Below are 17,435 nucleotides of genomic sequence, written 5' to 3'. Positions count from 1 at the left end.
GGTCACTAAGGGGTTAAGTTATTTTACTATTACCATTGAACTGATACTGTAACCAAATAAAAGGTATAAGACAATTAACTAGAGATCTGGTTATTAAAGGGAAACTCTGGACGGGACACTTTTTCAATATGCCTGGGGAAGGGGTGGATGAAAACAAAAAACATTCACTTACCTTCCTGGCTTCAGACCTGGTGCCCGCAGTTTGCCACTTCGGCCCCTGGATGCTTACTTGTGGTGAGAAGTTGAATAAATCCCGGCACTCGCTTGTGTTCACTGCTTCAAAGGATGTTTATTACATCAACGCTGCACGCGTATCGACCACACTGGTCTTTATCAACAACATGCTTGTCAGTGGTGTAAGAATTCACAAAATTAAAAGAGACTGTGGATTCTCATCTAACAACGTTCCGTAAAGATATTGAGACCAAGAAGAGAAATAAATACTTACGTGACTTGGAAGACTACATCAACCATCGTGTATACAGATGGCAAGATCCATCCTTTCGTGCTCAAGGCTTTTCCAGGAGAAGAGGCGGGGGTTCCCGCTCATCAAGCTCAAGCAAGAAATAGCAATATCCCCAGCGCCCTTTTCAGAGGGGACGTCCACGCCAACCAACCGAAAGACCCGCCGAGGGGGATGGAAACACCCTAGGAACATCCAGCGGAGTGACGACGCGGTCCCAGGTATGAACCAGTCACTAGTGATCAATATTTCCTCTGTATCATTGTCACCGGCTCAGATCAAGATCCTTGAGAAGTGGCTGTCTTTTAACACCATTGAACATTTTGACACCTTTTCAATGGATATTGATCTATCCCGGCTATTCCGCAATATAAGACTTAAGACTTTCTTCGGCAAAATGGACAAGGACCCTTCAGTCCAAGTGGATGACAGTTCTGATTTATTACGTTTAAGTGACCTGGGACTTAGGAATCGTAGTGCAACCAACCCTCCTAAAACTGATCACGCCACAGAGACTTTTGTCAAATTAGTCCAATCTGAAGCGGACAAATTCAGAAGAGTCTATGAGAGGGGTATGCACCACGTTCAAGGGAATTTCTCCAAGGATGAGTTTGAGGCTTTGAACTCACCGGCCGATTAGACCGGCCATTCCGTGACCCGGCCGGGCCACGGAACGGCCGGTCTCTGGCCGGATCATCTCGGCTAGTACTTGAGAACCGGCCGGATGATCTTTCCGGCCGCAGAGCTCTGAAGCATCAGAGCTTCCCATAGCGCACAGTGAAGCGAGCGGCCAGAGCCGCTCGCTTCACTGTGTGAACTGAAAGGGCTGAAATGTCAGTTATTTGCGGCCCCGTATGGGATCCCGGCCGAAGCGTATACGATGTGTATACGCTCCAGCTGGGATCCCATTGAAAGTAAGGCATTGTTCCACCGCGCCAAAAGTACGGCCGTTGTTGCCATCGGCAACAACGGCTGTACTTTTACGTAGTGTGATCAAAGCCTTAAGGGAGAAAAATTGTATTGTTAAACCTGCAGACAAGGGGGGATCTATTGTCGTGATGGATATTGATATGTATGTCAGAGAGGTATACCGACAGTTATCAGACACTAATACATATAAACGCATTTCCAGCAACCCAGTGAATGCCATAAGACAGAAAATTGATACTTTGGTTACCAAATACTCTGACATCGGGATCATCGATACACATTTAGCACAATACCTCATCAACAGAACACCCTGAACACCAGTACTATATATCTTGCCAAAAATTCATAAACAGTTGGATGATCCTCCGGGTCGTCCAATCGTTGCCTCCACAGATTCCATCTTGAGTCCGTTAGCCATTGTGTTAGAGAAAATACTTACCCCTTTAACTAGACAAACCTAGTCGTTCTTACTGGATACAGGAGATTTTCTACAAAAAATTAAAAATATGGGTTCAGTCTCTAGCGATAGCTGGCTCGTGACGATTGACGTAGAGAGTCTGTACACGTCGATCACTCACAAGAAAGGTATCGGAGCAGTAAGAGTTACTCTTACAGTCTGACTACACCTCTGAACAATGCCAGTTTTTTCTAGAATTAGGCTAGGTGTTACATGAAAACTATTTCTTGTTTGGTGATTCCTTTTATGTCCAACAGAGGGGCTCGGCGATGGGGTCCAATGTGGCCCCCCCATATGCGTACATGGCTTTTTTTGAGGATAGATTTGTCTACACCCACAGTGTTTTTTTTTACGCCATGCAAGGTTTTGGTAGCGCTTTATTGATGATGTCATTTGCATATGGGAGGGGCCACTGGACTCACTCTTTGAGTTCCATTCTGATCTTAATAAAGTGTGGGAAGAATTAAATTTCACCATGACACATGATCAGCACCAGGTACATTTCTTAGATACCACAGTTTTGAAAAGATCAGATGGGACACTTTACACTGACCTATACCGTAAAGAAACAGACAGAAACAGCCTGTTACACTATTCGAGTGGACATCCACATGCTATAAAGAAATCCATACCCACTTCACAAATTGATAGAGTCAAGAGAATAGTTACAGATTCACAAACATGTGAACTCTGAGAATCAGAGATGGAAGATCACTTTTCAGCGAGGGTACACCAGCGGCCACCAGGAGACGGGGGGCACAGACTGTGGGTACGCTCAGGGTGGGGAGGTTACATAGAACTGGTGACCTCCAGGGCGAGGGGCACACAGTGGGCGGTGCTGCTGTCAGAGAGGCAGACAGCTGCAGTGTCTCACTGTCCTCCCTCACTTCAGTGGACTGGGTTAGAAGCGCTAACCCAGCCCATTGAAGAGATGGAGGACACGTGATGCCGTCTCGGAGGGTCGGGGCCAGGAGCAGGGAGCGGTGTCGGAGTGGACTGAGAGCTGATGATTCTATGCAATCCGTGGGGGTGGGGGCACCTAGATAACAGCAAAACTGTGCAGAATCCGTAATAAATTTATATTGGAAAGATGGAAAGCTACGGGTGGGCAATGTATTAATGCAAAAATAATTTGGGGGGGGAATACCCCTTTAACAGAGATTATGAGATTAGTCATTTACATTAATTTATTCATTTTGTTCTGATATTTGTTGTTTCTCTTTTCATTCTCTGCCACAAGGCGGTCCTCCATGATTAGCGAATCCTAGATACGAGAGTGCATATACGTCACTTACTATGTGTTGACACTCCATCCATTGATATTTCACTACATGTGTTTGTTTATGTTTATTTTGGTTACTATGGTACCTATTATGACGTCACAGTTTGGCGCTAGATTACAGGTATTTAAATGTACGTTACACCACTGAGAAGCATGCTGTTGATAAAGACCAGTGTGGTCGATACGCATGCAACGTTGATGTAATAAACATCCTTTGAAGCAGTGAACACAAGCAAGTGCCGGGATTTATTCTACTTCTATGTGACTTATTGCCACGAGAACTGCGCCACAAAAATATACGGAGTGTCGGTTGATTGAATCTCTTGTTCCTTGTGGTGAGAAGGGACCTGAAATGTGACGTGACTGACCCAATCAGCCATTCAGTGGCTGTAGCAGTGTCCTGCCTTTGCCGCTGAATGGCTGAGCAGGCCTTCCACATCACGTCTTTGGTCCCTTTTCACCTTTGGGAAAGTGAAACTGCAGCATTGTGAACAGGTGATTATGTGGATAGCGGATAATGAGTCCAGTAACTTATCCACCAACCAGTCTTCCACGCAGTCCACCCACGCTAGCCAAGGGAGTGGAACCCTTGCTTCAGCAGCTCAGCCTCCTTTCCCACAGCCTGGCCCCTCCAGGGAAAGGAGGGATTCAGATCCACCACCATGCTCCCAGGAACTCTTTTCTGGACCCTTCCCTGAGTCTGAGCAACCGTAGAAGTCGATCACGCAGTCAGTGGGTGATGAGAGTAGGCACTTGCAAGCAGGGTATGAAGAGGTGTCTGATGATGATGATGAGACCCGGTTGGCAAACAGTGATGTTGTTGTCATGGATGTAACTCAAAGTGGGGAGCAGAGTGAGGAATTGGAGGAAGAACTGGTGGATGAGGACGAAGTGACTGACCTGAGCTGGGTGGATAAGCCTAGTGAAGACAGTGCTTCTGAGGGGGAGGCAAGTTTAGTCACAGGACCAGTTGGAAGAGGAAGAGGGGTGAGCAGAGGAAGAAGAAGGGCCAGAGCAAATAGATCAGCAACTGTTTCACAGAGTCAAACTCCCGTGGTCAGGCTAGATCTTTAAAGAAACTGTGGATGACCGACGGACTGTAGTGTGCAACCTGTGCCACGCTAAGATCAGCAGGGGAACCACCACTACCAGCCTAACCCCTACCAGAATGCTCAGGCATATTAGTGCTAAACACCTCACTCAGTGGCACCAAGGCCGTTCAGTTACTGCAACTCACACCCCTGCTCCTTCCCCTGCTTCACATGCTGGCACTGTCAGTCCCCCCGCCAGGGCCCCAGGCACGAGCGGCTCCCGCTTTACACCCACCCTTTCACCTCCACTATGCTCCAAACCGTCTAGCAAGGTGTCCAAGCGCAGCGTTCAAATGTGCCTACAACAGACCTTTGAACGGAAGTGCAAATACACTGCCACTAACCCACATGCACAAGCCCTAAATGTGCACATAGGCAAATTGCTGAGCCTGGAGATGCTGCCCTATTGGCTGGTAGAGACAGAGGCTTTTAGGAACCTCATGGCAGTGGCTGTCTCTCAGTACTCTGTCCCCAGCCGCCACTACTTTTCATGGTGTGCCATCCCAGCCCTATACTAGCACGTGTCAAATAACATAATCCGTGCCTTGACCAACGCGGTCAGTGACAAGGTCCACCTAACGACGGACACGTGGACAAGTGCCGGCGGGCAGGGACTCTATATCTCCTTGACGACACATTGGGTTAACTTGGTGGAGGCTGGGACAGAGTCTGACCCTGGTTCCGCTCATGTGTTGTCCACACCGAGGATTGCGTGGCCTACCTCGGTCGCGGTCTCTCATTATTTGTATACCTCTTTATCCTCCTCTTCTTCCTCCTCCTCTCAATTACCCTCCATGAGCACGTCGCCTTAATTTGGTAGCGCTAGGTGCATCAGCACTGCAGTGGGTAAGCGCAAACAGGCGCTTACCCACCGCAGCTGAGCATAGGCGACAAGAGGCACACCGCCCAGGAGCTGTTGCAGGGCATCACGGCGCAGACCGATCTTTGGCTCGCGCCTCAGAACCTCAAACCAGGCATGGTAGTGTGTGACATAGGGCGGAACCTAGTGGTGGCTCTACAACTCGGCAGCCTCACACATGTGCCATGCCTTGCCCACGTGTTCAACCTAGTGTTGCAGCGGTTTCTTAGGACCTACCCCAATTTGGCTGACTTGCTCACCAAGTCAACCCCAGATTCTGCCACCCTTAGGGCAGTGCAAAGATGCTTGCAACTGCCAGCTTACCGACTGCTTGCGACATTCCCACGCGGTGGAATTTCACCTTCCAGATGGTAGCCAGGGTTTGCCAGCAATACAGAGCCATTGTGGAATCCCAGATGTCAACCTCGGCAAAAAGCGCTAGTCAGATCAGTGAGCTTCCTCAAATCTACAATTAGGAGTGGACGTGGATGTCTGCTATCTGTCAGGTACTGGGCCCCTCTGAGGAGTCAACACAAATGGTCAGCGGCAATGCCGCCATTATGAGCCTCACCGTCCCGCTGCTGTGTCTGCTTCAAACCTTTCTGCTCAGACTGAAGTCTGAGACTTTGCCTCTGTCTCAGGAGACAGGGAAAGAACATCCGCCGCTAGATAGCCAGACCACCCTCACGTCTGTTTCTCAGCACGAAGTAGAGGAGGAGGAAGAGGAGCAGACTGCTGCCACGATTGAAGAGGGTACCCATGCTCAATCCTTAGCTGTTGAGCGTGTATGGCCTGAAGAGGAGGAATTGGTGGAGTAGGAGGAAATTGAGAGCCAGCCTATTGAGGAGAGAGAATTCTTGCATGTCTGGATCCTGGCGCACATGGCTGACTTTATGTTAGGCTGTCTTTCCCATGATCCTTGGGTTATTTTTTTTTTTTTTACAGCACCGATTACTGGCTGCTCACCCTCCTGGACCCTCGGTACAAGCAAAGCTTTTCCTCTCTTATTCCTGCCGAGGAACACAGTATGAGAGTGAATCAATATCAACAGGCCCTGGTGCAGAAGCTGAAAATTTACTTCCCATCTGACACCACTATCGCCAGAAGATGTAGTTCTGTGGTCCAAAAAGCAGTGGAGAGGCAGTGGGGTGGAGCAGGCAGCTTGTCAAGGGGCAGGGGGACACTCTCCAGGGCCTTTGACAGTTTCATGGCACCCCAGTAACACTTTGTCACCCGACCCCAGTATAGAAAGAGTTGGGGGGAGGCCTTCAGAAAGATACCAACGTCCTTTACGATCACTCTGCTACATACAACTATTGGGTTGAAAAGCTGGATAAGTGGCCCGAACTGGCATTTTACGCCTTGGAGGTGCTGGGCTGCCCTGCCGCTAGCATGTTGTCAGAGCGGGTCTTCAGTGTAGCTGGTGGAATCATCACTGATAAGCGTACCCACCTGTCAACTGACAGCGCTGACAGGCTGATGTTTATAAAAATGAACACAGCCTGTATTTCACCTGAATTCAACTGTTCACATGGGGAAAGCAGCTCAACATGAGGATTCTTCTTATATCCTCCCCTCCTCCTCTTCCTTCTCCTCCTCCTCCTTCAATTCTCAGCCAACGGCCAATTTTTCTTTCGCCATGCTGTGTCTGGCATAATCTCTGGGAGGCTCACTTGCTACCGCTTCTACCCTGGTCACTCTGTCATCACCGCCATGCTGTGTCTGGCATAATTTTTGGGAGGCTCACCTGCTACCGCTTCTATCTTGGTCACTATGTCATCACCGCCATGCTGTGTCTGGTCTGGCATAACTTTTGGGAGGCTCACCTGCTACTGCTTCTATCTTGGTCATTCTGTCATCACTGCCATGATGTGTCTGGCGTAATTTTTGGGAGGCTCACCTGCTACTGCTTCTACCTTGGTCACTCTGTCATCACCGCCATGCCGTGTCTGGCATAATTTTTGGGAGGCTCACTTGCTATCTTAGTTTTAATAGTTCCCTGTGTTCTCACTGCCAATTTTGAATTGGTTCATATGCTCTCTCTGTTTTAATGGTTCCCTATGTTGTCACTGCCATGCTGTGTCAGGCAAAATTTGGGGGTGGTTCATATGCTACCTCTGTTTTAATGGTTCCCTCTATTCTCACTGCCATGCTGTGTCCGGCTAAATTTTTAGGTGGTTCATGTGCTACCTCTGCTTTAATAGTTCCCGGTGTTCTCAATGCCATGTTATTGCCCAGAATTTGGCGTAATGGTTCAATTAGGCAGCCTCAGAGGCATCCATGCATGCTGCACCTGCTGTTTCCAGTCCATTTCCGTGGTGTTTCCATCATTTTCTGAGGTCTATAGGTTTTCACACAACCTTTCCTGGGCCGAGCTTGGGTCCCCTGCAAAAATTTTCGAGTTTCCCATTGACTTCAATAGGGTTCGTTATTTGAAACGAGCACCCAAGTATCGGGAAATATTCGTCTCGAGAAACAAGCACCCGAGCATTTTAGTACTCGCTCATCACTAAATTAAACATAAAAATCCACTGGTCTTTGAAGTAGTGCACTGAATCTGATGTATTCCTCAGGACACTGATACTCGAGGACTGAGTAGCCCAATGCATGATTGAGGATGAGCATGTTTGCTCAACACTAGTCATTACGTATTGGAAACCCAAAAGTCGCTTGAACCATGTCCAAGCAATAACAGAAAATCCATTCAGGATATACAGTAATATTTTGTATGTGTTTTTATGGGGGGACTGTTTTTTTGTTGAAATAAAATTTAATTATTCAATTTATTTTTGTGGACAATAAATTTCTTTGGGGTTTTTTGTAGGTGTTATATTGGATTGTTAAAATCTCAATTTGTGTTATTTGAGATAAAGTTTGATGTTCTTATGTAGGTGTAATTTATACAGTAATATCAAACATAATTAAAGGGAAACTATAAGCAGGTTCCTTCATACATTCATACAGAGCTGCAGATCCCGGTACCGATCTTTTTTCTGTCCTCCATGGCATAGTTTTTGAGTAAATAGATCTAAATCTAATATACTAATTAGCCTGTATGGTGCATTCCACTTTATAGCTAAGCTGACTTGGATATAAACATATATCCCTGATTTATGTTTTCAAACTATATTTAAAAAAAAAGGGGGGGGGGGGGGCAAGTGCACAGGTTCATTATTTGCCCCAAGGGCCGTAGGGCTCCTCTGTAGATGCAGCACTGCGTACTCTATCTAGCATTGCATAGTTGCCCCTTGGATGTGACTTATTATGGGACTTTTGGTTCATTTTGTGCATGGAGCAGAGCCTTAGTTACGTATCTGCATAAATATCATAGATTGAAGGCTAGCCATATATATGTCACATACCCCTTTCTTTAGTAATCAAGTTAATGATGGACGAATTGTATATGCTATAAAAATGATTAATCACAAAACAGTAGTGAGCAAATAGTGAAACATTCGAATATTCGATATTTGTACGAATATCTCCCAAATATTCAATCCCATTAAAGTCTATGGGAACAAGTATTCGATTATTGTAAAACATCTACTTGACCACTTGGAGGTAAAAACCGGAAGCTGGGGGATTTGAACGCTTATCGAATATTTATCGGATATTCAGTGAACTATTCGATAGATCAAATACCTTACTATTCGATCGAATATCTGTCTTTAACAATGGTAACAATGTGCTTGAATTTACTATATTAAGTGCAAATACAGTTTGCTACAGAAGTATTAGCATTCTATTTACATTTTTACCGTTCTCTTCCTAAATGGCCACATGATGGCACTGTTCAATCAGTAACAAAATATACTTTGTAAGAAGTGAAATAATACACTGGCAAACAACTAAATGTAGAAGAAAATCTCTTAGCTGTTCCTTATGTAATGTAAGTAAAATTGCATAAACCGCTATTTCCTTATATAATATCCTCAATTGAAATAATTCATTTTAGCTACAAAATGGTTCAGACATCTGCAGCAGATTACAGAAGATTACGTAGACTAGATGCGAGTGTAAGAAACTACTAGTATCAGATCTGTATGGGTTTTAGCTTTTGAATGTGGGCAAAATTATTTTCAGAAGGTCGTGAAGCAGAGATCTAGGTGAGTAACTGAAACGCAATATTTGTAAAAGTTGAATAAGGTTCCTTTCAATAATGACTCCTTGTTTACATACGAGTGAAATATCTTTTAAGTATGATATTTACATAGGTATCAAGTTGTAATAATGATAAAGGAATTTTTCAGATAAAAAATTGATTGTCTATCTACAGGATAGGCTTTTAATAGTTGATCAGCAGGGTGCCGATATCGGCACTCCCGCTGATCAGCTATTAGGCGTCTGCAGTACATTCGGGACACTGTTGGCTGGGGATAGGTTATCAATACTTTTTTCCTGAAAATGCCCTTTAACTACAACAGCAAATTTTGTTATTACAGTTTTGTCAAGATGTTTTCTAAACTGCCATGTAAAAGCAACATTTACTATCTAAAGAATATTATTAACCCTTTAAGGACCGCGTTTTGCATTTTCATTTTTTCCCCCACGCCTTCTACAGGGCCAGGTGAGCACTTGCTTTTTTTTTTTTTTTTTTTTTTTTTTTAGGAACAGGTGTACTTTGTATTGGCCACTATGGTATTTCAATCTACCATAAATTACCCTCAAATTTCATTTATGGTGAAATTGGGGGAAAAATACAATTCTGCAAATTTTGTTTGCGGGGTTCCGTGTTTATGTAATGCACTTTACAGTAAAATTTACATGATAACATTATTCTAAAGGTCAGTCTGAATACAGCAATATGCATGTGTATATATCTTTTCTAATGTTTTACTCTTTTTTAACAGAATTTTTTTTTTCCACCTTTGGGGCTGTATGGGGTGTCATTTTTTTGTGCCATGATCTCTAGTTTTTATTAGTACCAAATTTGTGTAGATTGGAAGTATTGATGACTTTTTGTTATTATTTTTATTTATGTAATAAAAAAAAAAAATCAGTAATCCTGGCATTTTTATTGTTTTTTGTTGACACAGTTCACTGTGTGGGAATAATATAGTTTTATTTAAAAAAAAATCTTACAATTACGCATGTTACAGTATATAATACGTTTATTTATTTATTTATTTAGAAATGTTTTTATAAAATGGGAAAGGAGGGTGATTTAAACATTTATTGGGGCAGGGGCTATGGCATATAATTTAAAACTTTTTAAAATTTTACAATAGAGGACTAACATTTTTACGTTATGCCATAGCATAACATTGATCAGTATTATCTGCGATCAATGCATATAGCCTGCCAGTGGCAGACTCTATATATGGATTGCTGATCTGACTATGGGGAGGAAGGTAAGAGACCTCCGTCAGTTAGTTACAATGATCAGAACAGTGACAGGAGCGTAGCTCGTCATTAACAGTGAGGACCTGGCTGCTGATAGCAGCCGGTCCCCACATGCTATGAAGTGAGCTCAGCTCCTGAGCTCACTTCTTTTCACAGCTGGACCCACTGGGGTACAGGTACGTCATTGGTCTTTATGTGACAGGCTCCCGTAATGTACCGGTATAGATAGAGATTTGTAGATTTACTAACCACATCTTCTAGAGTTTTTTACAGGTATCTACTACTTATTCAGTAAAGTAATATTTTTCATGTTTTCATGTTTTCCCCCTACTTACTTTAGATTGTGTCACCTTGTTCTTATGTTCAGTTTCTCATCAAAAACACTTCCCTCCTGAACCTTGTTTAGTCCTTTAACATATTAAACCCTAATGCTCTGTTTGGTCAAAAATGATAGAATTTGAAATTTGATATTTTTTAAAACATTCATTATGCGGTTCTGAAACGTATGATTAATATACTTTTCCTCATTTGAGGGGTTCTTACTATAGATAGTTTTTTTTTGTTGTTTACTTTTTGCTCAACTTTTTTTTTTTACACTAGTACTGGTCAGTCAAAAATGACCAACAGCCTTTTATATTAATCGCCAGTCATTTTTTGAGAAAAATAAAAGTTATAATCTCATTTTGGACTATATATTGCATATACTACTGTTTATCAATTTATCTAGGTCCTTTTCATCCATGCAGATTTACACACAGATACTGCAGATGAAATTGCTTTCAATATAGTAACATGCAAAATGTTTTTCCTGTATCCTATTTACCCTGCTGTTCATATAGAAATAGTTCAATTCAGTTGTCAACATTTCACATTGTAAATTAAAAGATTTTCTTATTTTCCTTGTCCTTAAAGGACAAAATGTTACATGCAACAATTTTTTCACATCATACCAACTCAGGCAGATGTTGCCGAAAAAAAAAAAAAATGACCATGCTGGGTAGTGTTAGAAAAAATAAGCTAGAACTGCTGCAAGGTATCCTCAGTAAGAGAGACGTTTATGGTTCTATGTTTTATTTTACTAAGGATACAACAGTAATTTCTTACGTTCCCATAAAACACAAACATGTCATTTTGATGACCACAACGCACCATGGTAGTGCAATCAGTAATCGAGTCGACAGAAAGCCAGACATGATTTTACATTAAAATGCCACAAAAGGGGCAATTGATACTCTAAATCAACTCATAGGCATTTATTCCTGTAAACACAAAAAAATTATTGGCCTATGGCCGTTTTTTACTTGATGTGCCGGCATGCAATACATTTGTGTTATGGAGTGAAATACACCAAAATTGGAACAAAAATAATCACTGGTTAGACCATATATCTAAGAAAAAAAGTAACAACTAGAAATCATGGAGCTGCAGCCATTGTCCACAGGATCAAACAGCATGCTAAAGAAAGTGATCCACCAGCAACGCAACCAGCCTAAAATGGAAATAATGCACATTCTGTCCCACATCAAGTAATCACGAAAAAGGGATATTTTGCAGTTGTGCAAAGTACTTGTAAATTATACTTGTGACAAATGCAAACAGTATTTACCATTTTATCATGTCGGCGATCGGCCTCTCCCTCTAATAGCCGCGGTCAAGTGCTGCAGAAAGCAGTCGGGATTGCAGCAGTTCAAAGCGGGGTCGCGGTGCGGCCCCCCTCTGAACTCCTCTTCCGGACATATGCCATACGGGTGCGACATATGTCCTTAAGAGATTGAAGGGATAACCCAGTGCTACAAAAACATGGCCACTTTCTTTCAGAGACAACACCACTCTGGTCTCTAGTTCAGGTGCGGTTTGCAATGAAGCTCCATTCACTTTAATGCAATTGAGCAGCAAAACCCCGCCCAAGCTGGAGACAAGAGTGGGGCTGTCTCTTGAAGAAAGTGGCCATGTTTTTGTAGCGCTGAATAACCCCTTTAACTAATTTCTACATCAGCTCTTCATGGGAAAAAGTATCAAAGGTTTTGCTGATGTCCAGATAGGGGGTATTTACAGCACACCTTTAATCCAGCACTTTTGTGACATAATCAAAGACATTTATAAGATTAGTTTGACATGATCTGCCCACAATAAAGCCATGCTGGGTTGGAATTATTATTTTTATTATTACTATTACTACTACTACAGATAAGCTAACTACTTATCTGTAGTTACTTCTACAGATAAGATAAATTAAGCTAACTGGCCTGTGGTTACTGGGCTCTTCCCTACTACTCTTCTGGTGGATGGGTATAACATTGGCCATTCTCCAATCATCAAGGACATCTCCTGTTAGAATAAATTAAAGTCTCCAAGATCACAACATGTAGAAAGAAATTATATATAATATATATATTTCTTTTTACATTAATACTTTGGATTGAAACCACAGAAGCTGTGAAAACCTTTCCATTATAATTTTGCCCTGTGAGCTCCACTACTCATTTTGGCTGAGAGTGACAAAAAGACTGACAGAAATAGTATCTTAACGTGAAATAGCATAAAAAGATGTTGTGGGAAAATAGGTTATAGTCCCTAGGGGACTTATATATACAATCATTAGATTGCATATACTGATCAGCATTATGCCATTGCTTAGCATTGACCAGTATTATTAGTAATGGGCACATAAAGTTTGCCCTGCACATATTAAAACCCCTTCACAACATAAATGTACATACAGATTCCTACTGCACAGGGCATCAACAGTAGGAACACACACACACACACACATATATATATATATGTATATATATATATATATATATATATATATATATATACACGTACATTGCTGACGTGAAGGGGTTAAACAAGTCAATTTTCTAATGACAAAATCTCTTTAAGGCCAAAAAAGTGGCTACAGAATTAAAGGGTCTATAATGTAAAACTCTTTGGGCAGAGATCCAGTGTGTGATCTACCCCTGCTTCCTAATGCCCAGTTACACTGGGAGGGTCAGATGGTGCTGACGTGCTTAATGGCCCACGAGCCATTTATTACACTAAACACTAAGGCATATAAAACAGTTTACAATTGAGACATACTGTAACAGGGAAACTTACAGATACGTAACACATAAGGGGTAATATGAAAGTTATTGCCCTTACTCTTTTCAGATGAAGAGAAATCACGCAATCTTGTTGCTCAGGCTAGGTGCAATAGATCTGAGCAGGTTTCATAGAACAGAATTATTTAGCCATAGGCTGAGCACCAACAGCTGTAAGCCTGTCCCATTACTTTGCCATTTGCCATGTATACTGTTATTAAGAACCAAGCAGCGGTGGTATTTATAGGGGTTGTCCAGCTGGGACTCTTTTTTTGGGAATGCCAGGTGTGTAAGAACAGTTACATTCACTTACCCCTATAAAATTGGCACATATGACTCCACACTGCTCTCCTAATCTGTGTTTTCATTTTTTTCAAGAAGTTTAACACTTCCCATTCACTTAATACTTTTGCTTTTGCAATTTTAGATATGCACCTGTCCAATATTCTTCACACAGAACAGTTGTTCATCCTATTCTTCTAGCTGCCAGGCTTGTTTTTACTCAGAAATGGAAGTTCCAAACTCCTCCCTCCATGGATTGTTTGTAAAACCAACAAATTATTTTGAAAAACCTAAAGTGACTCTGTATTTACAATCTGTCCCCCCTAAACCGCTTGTACCTTCTTATAGCTGCTTTTAATCCAAGATCTGTCCTGGGGTCCATTCTGCAGGTGATGCAGTTATTGTCCTAAAAAACAACTTTTAAACTTGCAGCCCTGTGTCAAACTGGCGTGGCCTAGAGTGTCTGTGCCCTAGGCTTGCACCCCCTCTCTATCCCTCCTCCCCATCCTCTTCATCATTAGGAATGCTCCAGCCAGGTATTTTCCTATTCCTCACTGCACAGGTGCCTTAATGATCCAGCCCATGTGCCGTGCTTACACAGGTTATGAATAGTTGAAAATCTGCCTGGAGTATTCCTAATGATGAGGAGGGTGGGGAGGAGGGACAGAGAGGTTGTGCCTGCCTAATGCACAGACACTTTAGGCCATGCCAGTTTGACACAGGGCTGTAAGTTTAACCCTTAGGGGACACAGCCAGTTTTCATTTTTGTGTTTTCGTTTTTCCCTCCTTGTGTATATAAGGCCATAGCGCCTGCATTTTTCCACCTAGAGACCCAAATGAGCCCTTATTTTTTGCGCAGCTAATTGTACTTTGCTATGGCAGATGTAATTTTTGCCTAAAATGTGCCGGGAAACCAGAAAAAAATTATATGTGTGGTGAAATTGAAAAAAAAAAATGTTTTGTTTTTTTTTTATTTGGGGGGGGGGGGGGAGTTGTTTTTACTCCGTTCGCCCTGGGGTAAAACTGACTCGTTATATATGTTCCTTAAGTTGTTACGATTACAACGATATGTAACATGTATAACTTTTATTTGATTTGATGGCTTGTAAAAAATTAAAACCTTTTAAAGAAAATATATGTTCCTTAAAATCGCTCCATTCCCAGGCTTATAGCGCTTTTATCCTTTGGTCTATGGGTCTGTGTGAGGTGTCATTTTTTGCGCCATGATGTGATCTTTCTATCGGTACCTTGATTGCGCATATATGACTTTTTGATCGCTTTTTATTACAATTATTCTGGATTTGATGCAACCAAAAATGCAAAATTTTGCACTTTGGGATTTTTTTGTGCTGACGCCGTTTACCGTGTGAGATCAGGAATGTGATTAATTAATAGTTCGGGCGATTACGCATGCGGCGATAGCAAACATGTTTGTTTATTAATTAATTTATTTATTTTTATTTATAAAATGGGGAAAGGGGGGTAATTCAGACTTTTATTAGGGGAGGGGATTTTGTGTTATTAAAAATACATTTTTCTTTTACTTTACACATATACTAGAAGCCCCCCTGGGGGACTTCTAGTATATGTACTCTGATCTCTCATAGAGATCCATGCAGTATAGTTATACTGCATGAATCCATGAGATCGGTGTTCTATTGCTTTTGGCTGCTGCAGCCAAAAGCAATAGAATGCCGAGCCGGGATCAGCGCCATTACGGCGCAGACCCCGGCCCGGGATGGATGCGGGGATCGCCCCCCCGCAATCGCGCCGCAGAGGGGCGATCGCCCCACTAGACCACCAGGGATGGATATGAGCAAGTATTTAGAAGCAGCTGTCAACTTTGACAGCTGCTTCTAAGTACTTAATTAGTGGGCACGGCGATCGGACCGTGCCCACTAATAGCCGCGATCCCGGGCTACATGCGGCACCCGGGATCGTGGCAGTTCAGAGGAGGGTCGCCGCGCGACCCCCCCTCTGAACTCCCATAGCGGCACGAGGACGTTCAGTAACGTCCTGGTGCAGCTATGGGTTAAAAGTTGTTTTTCAGGACAATAACTGCATCACCTGCCAAACAGACCCCAGGACAGATCATGGATTAAAAGTTTGGATTAAAGTTTGGGTACAGAGTCACTTTAAAGGGATAGTTCACAAAGAGAATTCTTTTAAATCAACTGGTGCCAGAAAGTGCCAGAGATTTGTAATTTATTTCTAATAAAAAATCTCAAGGTCAAGTGCTCCGGTACTCATCTGCTGCTGTATGTCCTGAAGGAAGTTGTATTCTTTACCGCCTGGAGACTGGAGAGCAGGAGAGGTTTTTTTCATGGGCATTTGCTGCTGCTCTAAACAGTTCCTGTCATTGACAGAGTTTGCAGCAGAGATCACTGTGTCAGACTGGAAAGAATACACCACTGCCTGCAGGACAAACAGCAGCTGATAAGTATTGGAAGACTGGCATTTTTTTTTTTTTTTTAGAAGTAAATTACAAATCTCAGGCACCTTCTGGCACCATTTGTTTTTGTTTTGTTTTGTTTTTGCGAACTACCCCTTTATAAAAAAAAAAAAAAATGACATCCTTGGCTTCAGCTCTGTCACCCTACTGCTGGGTTTCTAAGACATGACATGGTAGACCAGTCAGTAAGGAGAGGGATGTTTGCGGCACAGGTTTTAGCAGTCCTTGGCATCTTGTTTAATTGTCCATGGTATTGTTTATGTTCATCATGTTCATTCTGTAGAAATAAATTTTCACCTTAACCCCTTAAGGACCGGGCCTGAAATGGCCTTAAGGACCGGAGCAAATTTTATGAATTTGACCAGTGTCACTTTATTCATTAATAACTTCGGGATGCTTTTACCTATCCGGCTGATTCTGAGATTGTTTTCTCGTGACATATTGTACTTCACATTTCTTGTAAATTGGAGTCGATACTTATAACGAATCTTTATGAAAAAACCCAAAATAGCGTGAAAAATTGTGAAAAAATGCATTTTTCCAACTTTAAAACTTTTCTGCTTATACAGAAAGTGGTTATACCACATAAATTATATATTAAATAGCATTAGCAACATGTCTACTTTATGTTGGCGGCATTTATTAAACTATATTTCATTTTTTTTAGACAATAGGAAGCTTAAAACATTAGCAGCAAATTTCCAAATTTTCTGTAAAATTTCAAAATCAGATATTTTTAGGGAACTGTTCAGGTTTAAAGTGTATTTGAGGGGACTGTGTGTTAGAAAGCCCCACGAAGCACCCCATTTCAGAAACTGCACCCCCTAAACTCTGCAAAAGCACATCCAGAAAGTTTTTTAACCCTTTAGGGGAGTCACAGAAATAAAAGCTAAGTGTGTAAGAAATTTGAAAATTTTAATTTTCTGTGCAGAGATTTTATTGTAATCCAATACTTTTCATAATTATAAACCTATTACCAGAGAAATGCACCCCGATATTGATTGCCCCGTTTCTGCAGTTTATAGAAATACCCCATATGTGGCCCTATTGCGCTATTTGACGCAACCACAAGCCTCAGATATAAAGGAGCGCCTAGTGAATTTCAATGGCTCCGTTATTTTTGGTCATTTTTGACTGTACCACTTCAGGTTGGCAGAGGCTGTGGGGTGCCAAAACCTAAAAAACACCCC

This window comes from Dendropsophus ebraccatus, chromosome 1 (genome assembly GCF_027789765.1).
Source record: "Dendropsophus ebraccatus isolate aDenEbr1 chromosome 1, aDenEbr1.pat, whole genome shotgun sequence".
Lineage (NCBI taxonomy): Eukaryota > Metazoa > Chordata > Amphibia > Anura > Hylidae > Dendropsophus > Dendropsophus ebraccatus.
This window is presented reverse-complemented; position numbering follows the sequence as displayed.